Consider the following 19,373-nt stretch of genomic DNA (forward strand, 5'->3'; position numbering starts at 1 on the left):
TAAGGGATACCCCCTGCTGACGTGGCTCATGACACCTGTGAGAGACCCCACCAAAGAGGCACAGCAGCGGTACAATGACAGTCACATCACCACCAGGTCTGTCATTGAACAAGCCATTGGAATGCTCAAGATGCGCTTCAGGTGCCTGGATCGATCTGGGGGAGCCCTTCAGTACTCACCGGTGAGGGTGTGCAGAATAATAGTCATGTGTTGCGTTCTGCATAACATCGCTCAACAGATAGGGTTACAGGTGGAGGAGCTCCAATGCGCTCACGAAGCATCTGCCGGCAACATTGAAGAAGACGATGAGGAAGAGGAGGAGGAGGAGGAGGAGGGGGATGAAGATGGGCAACCCATCGGCAGAGCAGCAGCACACCCGGCTGCTCGTGATGCCAGGGAGTCACTCATATCTGATAGATTCTCATAAGGAGATCTGCAAACTGAAGATAGTGAAGTACTCAGACCGCCTGGAACAACCACCACCAATACCAACAACATCAGCACCCCCCACCCCCCCACCCCCCACCCTCCGCTTGCACAAACCAGTTCTTCAACCGCACATACACCCATTGTAAACATACCCAATGGGTGGCATCAAGTCTTGGCATTCATGAAGAAGCACATGCAAGGGCACTTTCACAAAAGGGACTCAGAAATGGACAAGATGTAGCGATGGTGGTGACAATTCTAACATTTAACGTGCATGTAAGAAAAAAAACAAATATAAATGAAAAACATGACATTGCATCAAACACCCTTATGCATACCCCTAGTGATCACAAAACCTCAGCCTTCCTCTTCCTAGCGCTTCTATGTGGTGCATCCACTATGGCTTCAGCAGAGGTAGTGGCAGGTTGCTCAAGCCCCTGCCCTGACTGCTGAAATGCTCTGGGTATGCGCCCTCTGGGTTTTGGAGCCCGTGAGGGCCCCGCCAAAGATTGCTCCACCTGCACCTGTGCAGGGGCAGAATTGGTCATTGGGAGAAGAGGCAGCATTGCGGGTACTGGTTAAGGGGACAACAGGTGAGACATGGGAGCACTTTGAGTGGAGTCCCCACTTCTATTTCCCCTTTTGCTATCATCCCTCTCCAGGGCCAGTGCAACATACCCCACACCACTCTGCTGGACAACAGCTTGGAGCACATCTGTGACGCGTTCTAAGGCCACGGCCAAAGTATCTGTCTGCCTGTTTAAGGCGGCAGATATGTTAGTGTCCAGAGTCCGCACGGACGTTGTCATGGCCTGAATGGACTAATTTTAGAGCCGTGCTTGAAGCTCAGTGGAGGCTGCCATTCTCTCGATCTCAGACTTTCCCGCACTGACCTGCGCCACCATTCCACTACTGCTGAAGTTGGACTCCTCCATCCTCTCCGCTATTTTGGAGAGTGTGCATGGCACATCTTCCAGTACCTCGCAAAGGTGCAGCTGTACGTCTATCATTCTCATTCTCAATGATGGCCCCCAGGGTTCAGCATTTGTGTCCAGTTGAGCAGAGCTTGATGAGGAGCGTGCCTCCCGACGTGGACTCTCCACAGCTGCCCCTGCCACCAGTATTTGCTTGTGCACACTTGTGAGTGGTGAATTACCAGGTGACAACCCAACTATCTGGCTAACAGGACCCACCGAAGTTCGAGTATCTGCACTGGTGTGTGGCTGGATATGATGTGACTGTGCACCCTCAGAGGAATGAAGCTCCTCTGAGGAATCACTCTCTTCCATGGCGCCTGCCTCTTTGTCAATCCTTGAAGACCCTGGAAGAGAACATAAAGCAATATTAAGAATCATCACAGAAGTTAGTTTGCAATAATTATACTGAGGTGTACAACAGGTTAATCATTGATAACATCAATTCATGGTGTGTGTGAAGGACGTTGAAGTTCTGTCACCAGCCGTTTGTGGGTTGCCAGTCTCGCCATCTCCGACGGCCAGGCATTCCACCGTGCGGCTGATCTCCAAGACCTCCAAAACCTCCTCCTCCTCATCTGTCAGGGCTACTATTTCTGGAGGGCCCCCTCCAGTCCTAATCCTCTCCCGTGCATTTTGCGCTCTCTTCTACAAGGGGAGAAAGAACAAATGTGTGAGTGAGTGAAGGTGATATGGTCACCCGATGGATGCATTGCTCTGGGTGAGGCTGCCAATGAAAGAGATGCATCAGAGGGTATCAGTCAGATTCATGACATTGCATCAGGATTGGGGTGAGTGGGAGTGGTGGGTTCACAAATGGGGAGGTGAGGAAGTGCACAGAAAGTGAAGGTAAGTTGATGATGAGACTTAGTGGGTGTGAGGAGTGATGTGATGGAGTAGGCTTGGCAAGACAGAGTGAGGGGGGGTGATGTACATCACAGGATGTAGGTGAATCAGTAACTGTACTCACTTTTCCTGACCTGGTTAGGTCATTAAAGCTCTTCTTGCATTGCACCCACGACCTTGCCACCGTGCTCCTGGTGCTCAGTTCCTCTGCCACCCAGAGCCAGGCCTTTTTGGTGGCAGAGGCAGGGCACTTCCTCCGATCAGCCGGGTACTGTATCTCCCTCCTGCTCCTCACACCAGCCAGTAGGAACTCAAGAGAAGAGTTGTTAAAGCGGGCTGCTCCTTTGATGCTGCATCTCTGCACATTCCTCCTTTCTCCCTCAAAATGCATGGTTGGAATGGCCCTTTAAATACTCCAGTTCCCAGCACATCATTCGGGTGCACAGTACACCTGCTGCGCAGCTTGGAGACGCCAAACCCAGAAGTTACATTAAGGGCCTTCAAATTGCGATCGCTCGGGCCGACGCTCAGAAAATTTTTCTGGGTCCCCCACGCGACTAGTCCCCCCCACCAAACTGAGATCCCGCCGCCATGTTAAAATTTTGCGATGGGAATCTCCATTATTGTTTTTAATCCCTGCTTACATATCAGGAATTTTAGAACAGCTGGAAGCAGTTGAATATTTTGTTCAGGCAAAATTCACAAATTCCTCCATGTTATGCTTAGCTTTTACTTGAAATAAATATGTGAATGGACCAATATCTCTCCCCTAAAGTCATTAACCTATGTCCAAGCACAGAGAGGTTGATTTGAGTAATATATTCAAAAAGTAAAAGGGAAGTTCTCAACAGGAGCAGATGGGTATAGGATCTTTATCAAGACAGGTGGACGATGAAAATGGTCTGATCAGATCCTACAGATGGCAATAAACAACAGCATCCTTTGTGATTTGTAGCTTCTTATGGGAACAAAATTCAGATACAGATCAAATGTAAGCAAAACAAATGAAAGTCATAGAAATAAAAGCCACAATCAGAAATAAATGACAAAAACAAGTTGGGACTCGGCATGAGGAAAGTAAAATGGAGAAATAAAAATACAGAAATGAGAAAATGAGCACAGGAGGAAATTGTTCAGTTCTGCAGGTGATGTTGTTTACACAATTGAGCAGATGGAGGAAAAAAGTCCTAAAAAAAGGATATTATTTTTGAATAGTTTGCCTAAGATCTAAGTAATTGTTTTCTCTTGGTAGTGACATTACACAATTAGTGCAGATCAGCTGAGAACTAAAGGATCTGTTTGGTTCTGTGATCACTGTTTAATGAGAGGTCGGTCTTTAATAATCATATAACTGAACTCTTAAATAAAATTTGCCATAAATATTAATCATTTTGTTGTCTTTCCTTAGAATAACTTTCACTGTTTTTAAACTCATGAGTCATGTATTGGTTGCAGCAACATAAAAATACAGTATAACATCAGTTGTCAGCTTTGAACACTCGATTTGTTCGTTTCTAGACCCATTTAAAGTTAGAATTGGGCTGGATTCTTCTACATCGTGTGGAGATCTGTGAAGGATCTCAGGATATTGTAGCAGCTCATAAACTCACAGCAGTCCAAACAGTTATATTCTATAATATTTACTGTGTAGCATATCTTTCTGCTTTCTAGGGCTCCTAGACGAGGCAGTTGGGTGCCAGCAATGATCATGAAGGGCCCGATGCCCTGTAAATGAAAAGCGTAGGGCTCTCTCATCAGTTTAAAACCTTCCTGGATGTACTGAAGCAGATCAGTCGGACATATTTGGGAGGTAGAAGAACCTTTATTGCAGTTTAAGCTATGTTAGGCTTCTGTATATGAGTGATATCTGTATGGTGTAAATTGCATCAGGGACCCCCTGCCTGATGAGCAGGATGCCAGCCACGGATGCCCTGCTCACTAAAACCTGGCAAACACCCAGCGTTGGCCCTGTAAGTTTAAGTGTAAAGCTTAACTTTTTGGGGTCCAGAGGATCAACTGGACGAATAGAGACTAAAATCCATTTAGTTCACCCTCTACCATCCTGATAGTCGCATGATATAAAGATAATGGAGTTGTTAACCAATCAATCCGATGGACATTTTGGGAATTTTATTAACTTTCTTTTTAATCTTATGAGAAAAGCTTTGCTCCCATTTGTTATCCCATAATACTAACATTTATCTATCTGGGGAGCAGAGCTCTGCACGAGGTCTGAAATGAAATGCCCATCCCGACAAGCACCTTCCCACTGGACTATCTGTTTCATGGCATGTTGTTTTGCCAAAACTGGTTCAAGCAACTCTCCAGCTGGCATGCGCAGTAAGATGGCTCAGCACAAGAAGTAAATATAAACCACTTGCCCTTTATCTGTTCACTTCTTTATGGCAAGCAATTGGATGGAATTTTTGTCAGTCTTTGTTCTGTCTACATAAATAGAAAAATATAGGGGGAAAAAATTGGATAAGAGCCGTTTTTGGGCGTAGGTAGCGTGATGTGCTATTACCCCGCGCCCAATGACCCCTGTGCAGGTAGGACATACGTTTCGGCCCACCCGAGGACTTACCTGTAATCAGTGTTCCCTTCCAGGCCTTGCAAGTGGAATCAATGCAATTCCCACTTTCCACCACCAGGGGGAGCACAATCTCTTAAAGGGAGGATGTTTCTTAGAAATATCTTAAAGATAACTGGTACCTGTTATTTGTTGAAAATAACCGTCTACTGCCTACACCTGAGTCTGAATGGAGATCAGACATCGCACACGTAAAACACAGATGCAGGTCCCATCCCTATGTTTACACACTGATGAGTTATGTTAAAACATTGAATAAAGGTTGCATAATGCTAAATCCCACATCCTCTGATCTGCACACCAGACCTCACCAATCTGCCGATCTGAGTTGGTACCAGGCCTGCGAGAGTGCATGGACCAAGGTTCTCTGCTGATGCACTAGAGACCTTGGGTACAAGAGATAGACAGAAGCAGGGACATCCTATATCCATAGCGGGGGGGCAAGAGGCCCTCCAGACATATACACAAAAAGCAGTGAGAGGCAGCGGGGGACAAAGTCAATGCCAGGCGCACAGCATCATGAAAATGGATGCAGTGCAGGAAGAAGTTCAATGCTTTGACATGAGTGGTCAAGGTGAGTGAGGTCAACTGTCAAGTGACGTCTCCTACCAACTGCACCACGCACTATACCCCCATCACCCACATACCAATAAACTCTTTCCATCAGTACGCAACTCTTCCAATCAGATGCTTCCTCTCACCCTTACACATTACCACTATTTCAAGCCGCCCACCCACAACTCACAAGCCACACACACTGGCAGCTATTCAACCATGACAGGCACATCACCCAGACACACGTCCCGCTTTATTGCAGAAGAAGGTGGTGCATATCAGGAGGCAGTAAGTGGCAGTGGTATTTAGCCCCTCGAGCCTGTTCCACCATTCAATGAGATCATGACGGACCTGTGACCTAACTCTATATACCCGCCTTAGCCCCATATTCCCTAATACCCTTGGTTCACAGAAATCTACCAATCTCAGATTTAACATTCACAGGTGAGCTAGCATCAACTGCTGTCTGTAGAAGAGCGTTCCAAACGTCTCCCACCCTTTGCGTGTAGAAGCATTTCCTAACTTCACTCCTGCACATCCTGGCTCTAAATGTTAGGCTGTGTCCCTGCGTCCTAGTATTCAAGTCTAGGAGACCTCCAAAATCAGTTACTAATGTCTCAGCAGCCAGAAGCAATAATCCAGCCACTAACCTGTAAATTCTGCATGGTCCCTTTGAATAGTGTCGGTTAGGGGTCCTCCAGGCACTCTAAGATACGTTCAGATGGTCAGGGTTAAGACTGTGTGTTGAGATGAGCGATAAGTCCAAAAATGGTGTCTATCACTTTAAATCAGCATTGTACACTGAATGAAGCCATTTTCTCCCTACTTTACATGATTCCAGCGTTCGTTATCTGCGCCTGTGCTAACTCCTATACCAAGATGGCATCCGGCGCACGTCACACTGGAAATGTGCGAGCGCATCCAAGGTGCCATCTTGGATGTCGGAGAGGTCGTGTAACGCCAAAACACCGGCCAATTTAGTGCCCATAGAAACTTTTCTAAAATATCTGGCACAGCATCTTCAAACTGAGCCAGAGGAACTGCTGACTAGCTTTTGTCAATCAGAATAATATTTATTAACCTCATAACCAGTCCAGTAAAATAAATTTGATGACATCAAAAGATGATGTAAATTATATGGTCCAGAATTTCCGGTGCTGTCTTGAAGAAATCATTGATGTGCTTAAAATTAATCCACAGTGACCATTCATTTATTATAAGGAAAGCAAGAAAAATATACAAAGGACAATTTTGTAATAAGATAGCTTGAGGAAAGTAATTTTTTAACTTTTTAAGAAACTCAAGGAATATGGTCCAACAAATGTCAAAGTTCATGTTGAAACACGATCAGTAACCTTGACAGGGTTTTAGTTACTTTGAGTTGTATCTGGAACTGGTCAAGCTCTACTTGGAACTCTAGTAATCTGCATGTCTTCACAGAATGAAAGGGAAAGTCAAAACTGCATTTCCCGTAATCATGCTCAGCCAAACAATTTGAGCTGAATAGATCTCCTGCAGCCTTGGCTGAATAAGAACTAAAGAAAATTCCAAAACCGTAAGTTCCTAATCATAAAGGGAACTGATGCCACTGCAGCCACATTTTATATTGGGAAAAAGAAGTGCATGGGAATTTCCCTTTTGAGCAATTCTATGTGAAATATATTTTCTAACCTGTTGCCTGAAAGTCAGCACTTCTACTTGGCTGATAAATAAAGTAAAAATGAATCTGCAAGTTTATAATGACTAATCATAAACATTGTCATTTCCGATATCAATTTCTCATAAAACAGGTATATGCCGGAAATAAGCAGCAGATGAGTTAACAAATGAGACAGAAAGACGGGTTAACTTTTCAGATGGGATCCTTCATCAAGCAGAACTTTTCGTATTTTAAAAGTGTAAACAAAGGGGTTTCAAAAATCTGCAGCTTTTCCAGCTCATTTCCGTCTTATCTTTGACAGGACACTGTTGGGACAGCAGAGTCCCGGCCGTGCACTGGAATTTCCGGGATGGGTTGTGAGAGGTGGAGTTCTGCCTGCCCCTAAACTTTCCCAGCTGTGGGATCGCCCTCGCCTCACAGAAGAGGCTGTGGGGACATCCATAACATCTTTCTGAGGGAGAAGGGGTACCCGACACCTCCCAGAAACCGGAAACTTGTGCCGGATACTTGTTTTCTGCCTCCCAACCATGGAAGGTGCCTTAGATAGGCCCATAGTGAGACAGGATCCTGCTATTGACATAGTACTGAAGGAACCTCCCCTGATCCCCCAAACATTGGCAGGGTCAGTGGTCGAGATTCTAGACAGGCAGAATTTGGCACTAAAGCCAGGAAGCCCATCTCCTTGTGGATTTTCCGGTACCGGCAGTGTCTTTTTCTGCACACTGACAACAACTTAAAAGTTGTTCACTCAGGACTGGAGTGATCTGGTTATTTTCATAAATCATTGATCCCTATAAATAACTTTATTACTAAAAATATTTTCCAATTTTATGTCCATTATGTCAATAGTTGTTAAAAAAAATTCATATCAGCCCAGAGCCAACATATTATTTACAGTAGTTTCTGTTAAGTAAGCATAGCTTTTTTTATATATATAGTTTTATTCAAATCCTGTCTCACATGGGAAAAGGCAGTAAATCAGAGGTCACTAACACAGAGTACAAAATGCAAATCAAAGACCCTGACAGAAGCTAGCAGAGGGCACAGATATATACAGCACAAAAAGAGGCTCCAGCCAGAAATCAACCTCCAATTTTCCAATCACTTCAGGTCCACATTGGGCTCCCTGTTTACAAATGTCAGTTATAATTAGGATTTTATTTGTCTAGCATTATAACTATTGTGGTAACCCATCTTTATTATATTTAATATATCAACAACATATTTTTGAATATATATGGAAAGAAAGACTTGCATTTGTAGATTGCTGTCTGTCCTTTTAAGTTACTTTCCTTTTAAAAGTGCCACCTAGATGCCCCATGTATATGGATGAAATTAAGAAGTGGTGTGACCCCAACGTATAGACCTGAAAATGGCGTGCATGTCTTAATGATATTGGCCAGGAATTTCTTCAGAGTTGATCCCGATCCGCTGTAACTTTGTCAGAATGCTCAAATGGGGTTCTCGCCGCAAAGTTAAGTCAGCAAAGTTAAGCCGGCGGAGCGAGAGCAGCTCCGAGGAATTTCCCAGCCACTACTTCCTTTACATATACATATTATAATGACGCTCCGACCTATTTGACCCAAAGGTAAACCAGAAATGCATGTCAAGTGAAAATAGGTAGAGAATAGGCACCATTGATCTCTGCCCCTTTTGCTGCTCTGTTATGCCACATATGCTCCGTTATGGGGTGTAACAGAGAAGAAAATCACTCTTCTGGGTCATAGAATCATAGAATAGTTACAGCACAGAAGGAGGCCATCAGGCCCGTGCCAGCTCTTTGCAAGAACAATCCAGTTAGTCCCATTCCCCCGCTCTTTCCCCGTAGCCCTGCAAATTTTTTTCCCTTCAAGTATTTATCCAATTCCTTTTTGAAAGCCACGATTGAATCTGCTTCCACCACCCTTTCAGGCAGCGCACTCCAGATCATAACCACTCGCTGCGTAAAAAAGTTTTTTCTCACGTTGCCTTTGGCTCTTTTGCCAATCACCTTAAATCTGTGTCCTCTGGTTCTTGACTCACCAATGGGAACAGTTTCTCTTTATTTACTTTATCTAAACCCTTCATGATTTGAACACTTCTATCAAATCTCCTCTCAACCTTCTCTGCTGCAAGGAGAACAACCCCAGCTTCTCCAGTCTATCCACGTTACTGAAGTCCCTCATCCATGGAACCATTCTAGTAAATCTTTTCTGCACCCTCTCTAATGCCTTCACATCCTTCCTAAAGTACAGTGCCCAGAATTGGACACAATACTCCAGTTGTGGCCGAAGCAGTGTTTTAGAAAGGTTCAACATAACCTCCTTGCTTTTTTACTCTATGCCTCTATTTGTAAAGCCCAGGATTCCATTTACTTTTTTAACCACTTTCTCAACCTGCCCTGCCGCCTTCAAAGATTTGTGCGCATATACCCCCAGGTCTCTCTGTTCCTGCACCTCCTTTAGAATTGTACCATTTAGATTATATTGCCTCTCTTCGTTCTTCCTGCCAAAATATATCACTTCGCACTTCCCTGCTTTAAATTCCATCTGCCATGTGTCCACCCATTCCAGCTGCCTGTCTATATCCTCTTGAAGTCTTTAACTATCCTCCTCACTGTTCACTACACTTCCAAGTTTTGTGTCATCACAAATTTTGAAATTGTGCCCTGTACACCCAAGTCCAAGTCATTAATATTCAGCAAGAAAATGCAGTGATCCTAATACTGACCCCTGAGGAATACCACTGTACACCACACTCCAGTCCGAGAAACAACCATTCACCACTACTCTGTGTTTCCTCTCACTTTGCCAATTTTGTATCTATGCTGCCACTGCCCCTTTTATTCCATGGGCTTCAATTTTGCTGACAAGCCTATTATGTGGCATTTTATCAAATGGCTTTTGAAAGTCGATATACACCACATCAACCACATTGCCCTCATCAACCCTCTCTGTTACCTCATTAAAAAACTCAATCAAGTTAGTTAAACATGATTTGCCTTTAACAAATCCATGCTGGCTTTCCTTCATTAATCCACACTTGTCCAAGTAACTATTAATTTTGTCCTGGATTATTGGTCTGTGTAGCACCCATTGTTTCAGTGCTACATCCAAGATGGCGTCTTGGCTGCACACGCACGTTTCCAGCGTGACATGCGCTGGACGCCATCTTGGTATAGGAGTTAGTGCATGCACAAATACCAAATGCCAGAAGCATGTAAAGTAAGAGAAAATGCATGAAATCAGTGTGCAATGCTGATATAAAGTGATAGACACCATTTTGGACCTTAACGCTCAACTCAATGCACTTTCTTAACCATGCACACCTGAACGTGTCTTAAAGCGCCTGGAGGACCCTCCACCAGCGCTATTTAAAAGGACCATGCAGGATTTACAAGTTAGTTGCTGGATTATTGCTTCTGGCTGCTGGTGGAATAGGAAGTGTTTTTTGAAACTCCCTATACTTACTGAGAATTCCTAGAGTATATTTGAGAGTGGTTTGGCAAGTACTGCCTTACGGTTCGGAAAGTTACAAACATGGTTGAACAACATTCCTGGCAACCATGGGTGGTCTGCTAGGGCTCCCGCTGGGCATTGAGCACGACTGGGAACATGCAGAGAGGCCACGCACAGCAGGTCAAGCTGCGAGGAGAAGGAGGCGGAGGAGGCGCAGGGCAATGATCAGGAGACCGTATTCAATGAGAGCCTCCTGGGACCAATTCTGTTACCTTAACATGACCAATGCAACTCAGGCATTGCATCCAACGCCTGAGGTTCACCAAGGAAGCCATGACCGAGATCTGTCAACTGGTGCAGCCACATCTGCAGCCTCAGAGCAGGGCGAGGACAGCATTGCCTGTGGCTGTGAAGGTCACCGTGGCACAGAATTTCTACAGCTCAGGATCATTTCAGGCCTCTGCTGGCGACATGTGCAACATCTCGCAGTATGCAGTGCACTGCTGCAATAGGGAGGTCACAGGTGCACTGTACCAGAGGAGGAACAGGTTCATCACCTTCCCTCTTGACGGAGACAAGCAGAATAAAAGAGCATGGAAGTTCGCTCGCATTGCTGACTTCCCCATGGTGCAGGGAGCCATTGACTGCACGCACATTGACCTGCATGCTCTGCGTATCAACTCGGCCGTCTTCATCAACCGAAAGGGCTTCCACTCCCCGAACATGCAGCTGGTGTGCGCATCGAATCATGGAGGTCGATGCCCGCTACCCTAGAAGCAGTCACAACACCTTTGTCATGCGGCAGTCCAATGTGCCAGCACTCTTTCGCCTGGCTGGCTACTGGGCGACAAAGGCTATCACCTCACGCCGTGGCTCATGACTCCAGTCAGGAACCCACGCACACGTGCACAGTAGGCCTATAATGAGGCCCATGCTGCCATACGTAACATCATGGAGCACACTATAGGTCTCCTCACACAACGCTTCTGCAGCCTGGAATGGTCTGGAGGAGCCCTGCAGTACTCCGCTAAGCAGGTGGGCAGATTCGTGGTGGTCTGCTGCATGCTGCACAATCTCGCTATCATGAGGAATCAGCCTTTGCCACCAATGATCGGAGAAGACCCTGAGCCAGAGGTGGAGGAGGAGGAGGCTGAGGAGGAGGAAGAGGGTGAGGAGGAGGAGAGGAGGAGCCGGAAGAGGAAGTGGAGGAAGACGCAAGGGTGCAACAAGAACCACACGCCTTGCCTGCAAGGGCTCTGCGTGCTCACCTGATCCATGCCCAGTATCAATAATATCAACTACATCCCCCAACTCACCAGCAGTCCTACACTCCCTACGTTCTGCTCCCACAAGAAAATCAAATGCCCTCCATCTGATTGCACATTGGTTTCCCCCTCAGCTCATCACACAAATAAAAACCACCACCAAATGCAAATTCAAAGTCACATTTATCAATGAATAAACGAAATTATGGAAACGTAACAGAACTATTCACCCTTGTACATTCCCTTAGTGCCTGTTGTTCGTGTGCCTTTACCTATCCTAGTGCTCCTACGAGGTGCTTCCCCAGTGGCTGGAGCATGGGTGGTGAGAGGCTGATGACCTTCAATGTAGGAGCAGGCAGATGGCCTTGGAGGACCACCTCGAGCAGCTCTGGGCCGGGAGGGCCCGGCTTCAGACTGCGCCATCTCAGCATGGGCTGCAGCAGTCTGACCTGGCTGGTCGATAGGCAACAACAAGGCCACTGGTGGAGTAGCAGGGCTGGGAGCAGGAATGCTGTCGTCCTGAGAGAGGACAGCAGGTCCGACTGCCATGGTGCCACTGCCACTCTCCCGGGGCGGCGCCTCAGCAATCCTGATGAACAGCTGGAGAACAGATTGCTGGAGTGCTGATACACCCTGGAAGCCCCGCTCCACAGTGGTCTCTATAGCCACGATAGCAGTAGTCTGAACTTCCATTGCAGCAATCTGAGCAGCAGCCGTAGCTTGCAGACCTTTGATGACGTCGGATGGTGCTGCAATGAAAGCCGTGACATCGGCCATCAGACGCTGCACAGGTGTGCTGATGGAGGTGACCACCCATTCCATGTTGGAAAGGATGGGCTTCAAGCTCTGCACAAAGCCCTGTGCCAAGTTGGAGCTGGACTCCTCCATGCATCTTCTCATTGTGCACAGGCTTTCTGGCAGACTTTCCAGTGCCCCATACATTTGTTGTTGTATGCCCATCAGCCGTCTTCTGTAGCCTGGCCCATTTAAGTCCTCATCTGACTCCTCTGCAGCAGAACTAGTGAGCGACCTCGCCCTCCAGCGAGCTGGCACCTGTGGTATTCGGTCCCCCTGCCCCAGCTCCTGTGCACTTTTGCCTGGTGTCTCACCACGTGCAGATCTCTCCTCTAAAATAGCCTCTAATGGATGCGCAGTGTCAGTCTCTGAGCTGGTGGAAGCGAGTGTCAGATCAATTGACGGTGTGGCTTCAGTGTCGCCCTCCTCCTCCATCTCCTTGGATTGTGCCATCACGTGTTCTTGGGTATCTGCAATGACAAAGGCAAACAGGTTGAGTTGTGGAGCGGGGAGAGGAGCAAGTAAGATGTGCGTGCTGACAGCATCTGCAGTACGTGAGTCAGAAAAGATTATGGGAGGAGGCAGACGTGGGAAAGGAGAAGGAGCATTAGATATACAAAGACCCCCTTCGTCAGGACCTCCAGCGCGGCATGTTGTCATGGCTGCATAGACGGCACGCCCAATGATCCAAAGCACTGTCTCCTCTAGGGGGGGTGAGGATATGTAATCATCCCCGTCCACCCTCAGGTCTCTCCTGCTGCTGGCTTTTATGCGCCCTCTTCTCCTGCAACAGAGGACAGTGTGTCAGTGAGTGTCCTGCAAGGTGTGCAGGTGATATGCCTGTCATGGTTGAATAGCTGCCAGTGTGTGTGACCTGTGTGTGGTACTATGTGCGGGTGAGATGCAGTGGAGCAGTGGTGCAGCTGGTAGGATGTGCCACTTGACACTTGCATTCACTCACCTTGACCACTCGTGTCAAATCATTGAACTTCTTTCGGCACTGCACCCATGTGCATGGTGCCATGCTCCTGACGTTCACTTCCTGGGCCACAGCCTGCCAATGGCTGCGCAGCTGCAGTCTGGAGGGTCTCCTGCCACCCTGTGGGTACATGTTGGCCCTCCTTTCGTTCATCCCTTCCACCAGGGCCTCCAGTGCATCATCCGAGAAGCGTGGGGCCTTCTCTCGTGCCGGTCCTGCCATTCTTGCGGCCATCTTTCCCTCCTCCTAGTGGACTGCGCATGTCCTATTTAAAATGTGCCCCTGCACCTTTAAGAGGTGCAGGCTGCCGATGACGTGCGCTGAGCACATCCCATTTCCAACTTCCTTATTTTCCACGCAGCCTCTCAGCAGCGCAGGTAAGCACTGGCTGCACGGAGATATCATGGTAAGTAGCAGGCAGCTTGAAATTCATGTGCTGCCTGGTAAGGGCCATCAGGCGTGGGGGAATAGTGGATCACGCTGCCTGCATCCGAAAATGGGCCCTATCGAATTTTTTCCCCCATTGTTTCTAAAAGCTTCCCCACCACTGAGGTTAAACTGACTGCTCTGTAGTTGCTGGGTTTATCCTTACACTCTTTTTGAACAAAGGTGTAACATTTGAAGTTCTCCAGTCCTCTGGCACCAACCCCTATCTAAGGAGGATTGGAAGATTATGACCAGTACCTCCGCAATTTCCACCCTTACTTCCCTCAACAACCTAGGACGTATCCCATCCAGACCTGGTGACTTATCTACTTTACGTACAGCCAGCCTTTCTGATACCTCCATTTTATCAATTTTTAGCCCATCCAGTATCTCAACTACCTCCTCTTTCACTATGATTTTGGCAGCATCTTCTTCCTTGGTAAAGACAGATGCAAAGTATTCATTTAGTATTTCGGCCATGTCCTCTGCCTCCATGCATAGATCTCCTTTTTGGTCCCTAATCAGCCCCACCCCTCCTCTTAACACCAGTTTACTATTTATATGCCTATAGGTCAATGAACTCTTACAACTACAAAGAGCAAGAGCTGAAATAACCTGCCTGACAAAATCCTTGAGATATTGCATACAGAGGAGTATCTTTGCAAGAAATCCTCCCTGTTCCTCCCCCCATTTCCCAGTAGATAATAATATAAACAGAAAATCCTGGAAATACTCAACAAGTCAGGCGGCATCTGTGGGTAAAGAAACAGAGTTAACATTTCTTTCTCCACAGATGCCGCCTCACTTGCTTAGTATTTCCAGCATTTTCTGTTTTTATTTCAGATTTCCAGCATCCGCAGTATTTTGATTTTGTCCCAGTAAATTATGTTTGACTCCTATCTTCCTCTTCCCGTGCTCCCTTCCGATCACAAAGAGCAAGAGCTCTGATAACCCGCCTGACAAGATCCTGGACATATTGCATACAATGGAGTATCTTTTGCAAGAAATCCTTCCTGTTCCTCCACACCCCCACCATCCCAGTGCCCAGTAAATAATGTTTGTCCCCTCCTTCCTCCTCCCACGCTCCCTTCCATTCACCGCTATGCTGTTACGATGTGGTTCAGAGTGAAGGCCAGCAGTTTCAGAAAGGAGGAAAGATCTTGAGCAACAGTCACCCTGCGTCACTTTTGTGCACCTTTTCACAGCCTCCTACACATGGAGGTGTCGCTGTAGGCTTGGGAGGAAAGTGCATAGTGGAGGAAAATTTTATAACAGAAAAAAATAACTTTTTTTAAAGAAAGCAATTTGCTCACTGCAGTAATTAATTTTAAATAAATCACATTTCCTTAAACAATGCTTTCATTTATTTTAATGGTACCTACACGCTTTAGAGATAGTTTTAAAAAACTGTAATATAATAGAATCAGATCCTTTAAACAGAAACACTGGGTGGGCAGTATGATTCGCTGGTGCATTATTAAAAGCTACTCTGTAATAAACAAATGTCAACAATGAATAAACACTCTGGGAAGGATGGGATCTGGAGGGCTACCAGCTGAAAGGCATGGATAAGATTCTCCATTTTATTCTGTTGCTTCGAGAGGTAAGCTGTCTATTCTTTTTGCAGAACATGCAAATCTTGTGCTTAGTCAAAGACTTTAGGTCGTGTTTACTGTTATAACATGAGGATTGACTTTATTTTGTAAGAACGCTGAGTAGCAAAGTATGCATGAAACGAACAGTGGCACACAAAATCTTCAGCTTTTGTTTTCATTTAATTCTCAGAATGATACCCTTGTTCAGATATGTAGTTTAATGAAAAATATGTTTCAGAAAATATTTTGGGACAGGACCAGAACAATTTTCTGTTTTAAAACGATAATATAGAAAATTGTAGATATGCAGCTAATGGTTATTTTGTTCACCATGCTTGGGTCAACAGTTCCATGTTTCTAGAATTATTTACATACCTCCAACTTCATAGAACTGGTGATTAAAGTAGCGAGAAAGGAGGGTTTGAAAAGTATTATTCATGTTAGCCTCACATCCACTATAGATGCACAGCTGCATATCCTGTTGGGCCTCAAAGGGGAAAATCCTAGCTCACCGAGAAGTTAAATTACATTGAGGCCCTGTGCTGAGCTACATCAAAGCAAAGATAAAGAATAATGATGGGCTAAATCTTTATTCCATGCTGATGCCCACAGACTAATTAAAGTGGATCGTTGCTGATGGTGAATTACTGCAGGTGAAGTAATCTTGCCAGATCCAGTGGTTTTTTTTATTTGGATCAGGGCAATTATTAACAGAGCCAAGGGAATTTTTAAATGTTGTAATTCCCAGTGAAAATGTACTGTCATATTTTGTCCAACTGTTAGATGAAACACCATTTTATGTTGCGATGTCATCTGATGATATATTAATGTCCATAAGGTTTAAAGGATGAAAAAAAAATCATTGGACAAGTAAATCATGCACAAGCAAAAATGTAAAGAGAAACATCCAGGCTGTCAAAAATATATATTTTTTGTTTGGGGGTGCAATTACTTCTTTGTAAAATATAGAAGTAAAAAATTGGTTTTGGTCCTTTATTGGGTGTATAACCAATGGTGTGCACACAGCACATGCCCCAAACAGTAGGCCCAAGACGCGCCCGAAATTGGTCTTGGATCGACTCCTTGTACAATTTTTTCTGTGAAATTGACTGGCAGATCATGAAAGAGACACAGAGTCACTTTTCCTCCCGTTGTGGTACCAAGTCTCCGATATTTCCTCTTTGCCCGTAGCATCACTGGCTAAGATCCAGAGCTCAGCAGGTAGAGTGTTGCTTGCAGGAACACTTATCATACCATTCCACGGTACAGCATAAGGAACAACATTTTGTGACAAAATATTCCAACCCCTCGAAAAATATATATTTAATTTGGGTTAGTTACTTTCTGTTCCTTTTTTTGTCATCCATCTACGGTTGGCAACGCTGGTTGGACATATTCCTGGAGGTTTGATCACATGACCTCCCGCCTCCAACCACCCTGCCAGGTCAAACAGCCTTTATCCCCCATCTTCAATATTTTTATAACTAAGTGTTCAAAGAAAATGAAAAAAAAAACACACTTTTTTTTAATGCCCCTGTGATTTTCTCCCGGAGTTGCTCGCAGCAGTGTCCGGGAAAGTAATGTTTAATTCCTGGAGACTCCAGGATAATCCTGGAGGGTTGGCAACCCTTCATCCATCATGAGGCACCACTTTGTCTAAGAAGGTGATGACGTGAACTCCCAGGTCTGTAACATCACTCCATTACTCACTGCTCGGAGTTGCGTAAAAGTGGCCAATGCGACTAGCCCTCTGATTTTCACTCCCTTCCTTCTCTCAGCAAATACTCATTTGGATACTAGCATACAGGCACTTAACACATTGGTTAGAAATTCCACTCTCCACTATTTTGATAGCGGCTTTAACTCTTTTACAATAAATAGTTTAATTCCTCCACTATAATAGTGCAGAGAGGAATTTCGGGTAAATGCATTAAGCATTCGTATACTACTGTCTATGCATAATCTCAGTGCCCTTGAATCCGATCTCAGTGACTTTGCTGATATCAGAGGTATGATTTTGACTCCGAGCTGGGAAGAGGGCGGGTGGGTCAAATTGTGGGTTTCCCAGGCGTCCTTACGATTTTGACGTAAGGACATCTTTCTTTTTTTGTCGGTTTGCCTTCCCACTGACTGGCCTGATTATCAGGCTGGCCTCAGTTGGACGGGAGAGCAGCCAGGGAGAGGACGTGGCAGGGAGGTTTATAAAAATCTTATAGAAAAAAAGATATTTTATAACACCACTGCATTCAAGATTTCCTTATTCTACTCAACACACTTCACTTAAGATAGATAGATAGATATGCATCCTGTTTTTGGCTTACTATTCTTGTCATTGTTTCCTTGACCTTAAAAGCAGGTTCTCTGTGCTTCCCACATTAAACATAATGTCCTTAGATCCTTCCTCCATAAAACTTCTCTTCTGTCTTTACAGTTAGTTGTTTGGTTTCAGGGATTCATACCCTTCTCGTAGTAGATCCCTCCATGCTTTCAGGAACTGAGCATTTGCTGAGCATTTTGCAGTTAGGTCTTCCATTTGAGTCATCAGGTAAATCTTTCAGTGTATGCATGGGGGGGCAGGGGTGGGCATGGGCCACTGATGGGCATGGGGCACTCAAGGGTATGGGGAACTGATGGACATGGGTCGGCATGGGAGTACTGGTGAGCATGGGAGTCGGGGGGGGGGGATTCAGTCATGGGGGGGTGTCACGATCAGAGGTCATCACGGGGGGTCCGCGATCGTTGGGGGAGGGGGGTCAGAGATCGGGGGAGGGTCCTCTCACGAGGCGTGAAGGAGGGTTGGTCTCCTGCCCCTTGTTCCGCCCTGATGAAAACCGGAAATGGGCGGGTTGGAGGAGGGTCTGAAATGGTTGCGATTTTGAATGCCCCCCCACCACCCTCAACCCACCCATTTTTCAATGTTAAAATCGTGCCCAGGAATTCACTATGTGGTGTGAAACGCGTATCTTTAGCACAGTATTATCTGTAAGGAACAGATTAATCTTCTTCAAAAGTCTCAGCCCAACAGCTTCAATGCGTTGCCTCAGAGGTGATAACAATGGCCACAAGGCCTCCTCACTGCTGATCAGTCTTTTACCAGAACATCTTCCTATGTGATAAGTATTAATGGCGCAATGCTTCAATAAATACCATCTGTTTTGTAACCAATTATTATGGACAGTTAAAAAGAATTCCACCCATGTGCAATTGCTCCTGATTTGGTATACAGAGGCAAGTTTAAGCAAGGTCGTATTATGGAGTCCTAGGTTACACTAAGAAATACAATTACAGCCTCAAGAACATTGTCACTGACTAAATAGCAGCTGCAAATGGAACATTGTATTGTTGCCAGACTGTCGTTTACTGTTTTTTTTGTTGGAGCTTGCTGTGCGCAAATTAGCTGCTGTGTTTCCTATGTTATAACAGTGACTACACTTCAAAAGTACTTAATTGGCTGTAAAGTGCTTTGGGGCATCCTGAGGCTGTGCAAGGCATTATATAAATGCAAGTCTTTCTTTCTTTCTAGTCCTTGGATAGTCAATTTAAGTAATAACACCATGTGTGCCTAATACAATTAGGATAACAGTAATACAAAGTGCACCAGAAGATTACAATATTGAAATTATGATTTAAATATTCAACTGCAGGAAAATAAAATTCTATATCAAACAAAATATGGTTTTAATACCCTTCTGCCATTGATCGCTATTGGTTTCAGCATTAATAATGATGTTCATGATTGAAAGAAAATCTTGCCTTAAGGCAAAATTTTAACTTCCTGGCTGTCAACATAAAGAAGCAGAACAAAAAGAGTAAACTTCCTAA

At 45.3% G+C, this 19,373-nt stretch overlaps 1 protein-coding gene across 2 annotated transcripts in view; it reads left to right on the forward strand.

Moving 5' to 3' along the window:
- Nucleotides 1-15,130: 15,130 nt before the first annotated feature.
- LOC137317638 (collectin-10-like) overlaps nt 15,131-19,373 on the forward strand; it is a 60,907-nt gene continuing 56,664 nt past the window's right edge. The window contains exon 1 of one of the 2 annotated variants that reach the window (XM_067980830.1): nt 15,131-15,559. The gene's annotated coding sequence lies outside the window, so the exon portion shown is untranslated. The remainder of the gene's footprint in view (nt 15,560-19,373) is intronic. The other variant, XM_067980822.1, reaches the window with a different exon arrangement.

This window comes from Heptranchias perlo, chromosome 3, assembly GCF_035084215.1.
Source record: "Heptranchias perlo isolate sHepPer1 chromosome 3, sHepPer1.hap1, whole genome shotgun sequence".
Lineage (NCBI taxonomy): Eukaryota > Metazoa > Chordata > Chondrichthyes > Hexanchiformes > Hexanchidae > Heptranchias > Heptranchias perlo.